This window comes from Arachis hypogaea, chromosome 20 (assembly GCF_003086295.3).
Source record: "Arachis hypogaea cultivar Tifrunner chromosome 20, arahy.Tifrunner.gnm2.J5K5, whole genome shotgun sequence".
NCBI lineage: Eukaryota > Viridiplantae > Streptophyta > Magnoliopsida > Fabales > Fabaceae > Arachis > Arachis hypogaea.
Genome location: NC_092055.1, coordinates 16,677,725 through 16,679,860, shown reverse-complemented (window position 1 = coordinate 16,679,860; position 2,136 = coordinate 16,677,725). Strand labels below are relative to the sequence as shown.

General features: G+C 40.0%; 1 non-coding gene across 1 annotated transcript; it reads right to left on the bottom strand.

Moving 5' to 3' along the window:
• Nucleotides 1–855: 855 nt before the first annotated feature.
• Nucleotides 856–963, bottom strand: LOC112787984 (small nucleolar RNA R71). The gene has a single exon (XR_003195367.1). It is a non-coding gene; the product is annotated as a small nucleolar RNA R71 (small nucleolar RNA).
• Between the last annotated feature and the right edge of the window lie 1,173 nt (nt 964–2,136).

The window sequence follows — 2,136 nt, the reverse complement described above, 5'->3', positions numbered from 1 at the left end:
AAATCTTTTTCAAAATCACTTAATTTCTTTCCCAATCTTAATTTTCGAAAATCTCAATCAAATTTTCAATTTTTTTTTATTATTTTAAAAATCTTTTACTTTAATTTCGAAAATTCTTCCCCTCTTCTCACATCCTTCTATTTAAGGGACTAACACTCCTCCTCAAGGTGCAATTCGAACTCTATCCTTCTTGATAAGTTCGAATTCTCTTCTATCTACCTTCTCCTTCTATTCTTCTTTTTCTCTGACACCTCAAGGAATCTCTATACTGTAACATAGAGGATTCCATACTTTTTTGTTCTCTTTTCTTTCATATGAGCAAGAGCAAAGACAAAGGCATCCTTGTTAAAGCTGATCCTGAACCTGAAAGGACCTTGAAGAGAAAGTTAAGAGAAGCTAAAGCACAACTCTCTCTAGAGGGCCTAACAGAGCTCTTCAAGGAGGAAGAAACCATGGCAACCGAAAATAACAATGCCAACAATGCAAGGAAGGTGCTTGGTGACTTTACTGTACCTACTCCAGACTTCTATGGGAGAAGCATCTCAATCCCTGCCATTGGAGCAAACAACTTTGAGCTTAAGCCTCAATTAGTTTCTCTAGTGCAACAGAATTGCAAGTTTCATGGACTTCCATTGGAAGATCCTTATCAGTTCTTAGCTGAATTCTTGCAAATCTGTGACACTGTCAAGACCAATGGGGTTAATCCTGAGGTCTACAAACTTATGCTCTTCCCTTTTACTGTAAGAGACAGAGCTAGGACATGGTTGGATTCACAACCCAAAGAAAGCCTGAACTCTTGGGAAAAGCTAGTCAATGCATTCTTGGCAAAGTTCTTTCCACCTTAAAAAATTGAGCAAGCTTAGAGTGGAAGTCCAAACCTTCAAACAGAAGGAAGGAGAATCCCTCTATGAAGCTTGGGAAAGATACAAGCAATTGATCAGAAGGTGTCCTTCTGACATGCTTTCTGAATGGAGCATCATAGGTATCTTCTATGATGGTATGTCTAAACTGTCCAAGATGTCATTGGACAGCTCTACTGGAGGATCTCTTCATCTGAAGAAGACGCCTGTAGAAGCTCAGGAACTCATTGAGATGGTTGCAAATAACCAATTCATGTACACTTCTGAAAGGAACCCTGTGAATAATGGGACAAATCAGAAGAAAGGAGTTCTTGAGATTGATACTCTGAATGCCATACTGGCTCAGAACAAAATATTGACTCAACAAGTCAATATGATTTCTCAGAGTCTGTTTGGAATGCAAGCAGCAACAGGCAGTACTAAAGAAGCTTCATCTGAAGAAGAAGCTTATGATCCTGAGAACCCAGCAATGGAAGAGGTGAATTACATGGGAGAACCCTATGGAAACACCTATAATCCTTCATGGAGAAATCATGCAAATCTCTCATAGAAGGATCAATAGAGACCTCAACAAGGTTTCAACAACAGTAATGGTGGAAGAAACAGGTTTAGCAATAGCAAGCCTTTTCCATCATCTTCTCAGCAACAGACAGAAGATTCTAAGCAGAGCCACTCTGACTTAGCAACTATAGTCTCTGATCTAATTAAAACCACTCAAAGTTTCATGACTGAAACAAGGTCCTCCATTAGAAATTTGGAGGCACAAATGGGTCAGTTGAGTAAGAAAATTACTGAATTCCCTCCTAGTATTCTCCCAAGCAATACAGAAGAGAATCTAAAGAGAGAGTGCAAGGCCATAAACACGTCTCACATGGCCGAACTTGGAGAGAAGGAAGAGGCAGTGATCTCCACTGAGGAAGACCTCAATGGACGTCCACTGGCCTCCATGGAATTCTCTGATGAGAAACCACGGGAATCTGAGGCTCACACAGAGACTATAGAGATTCCATTAAATTTACTCCTGCCATTCATGAGCTCTGATGAGTATTCTTCCTCTGAAGAGGATGAAGATGTTACTGAATAGCAAGTTGCTAAGTACCTTGGAGCAATCATGAAGCTAAACGCCAAGTTATTTGGTAATGAGACTTGGGAGAATGAAACTCCATTGCTCACTAAAGAACTGGATGACTTGACTAGGCAGAAATTATCTCTGAAGAGACAAGATCCTGGAGAGTTCTCAATACCTTGTACCATAGGCACCATGACCTTTGAGAAA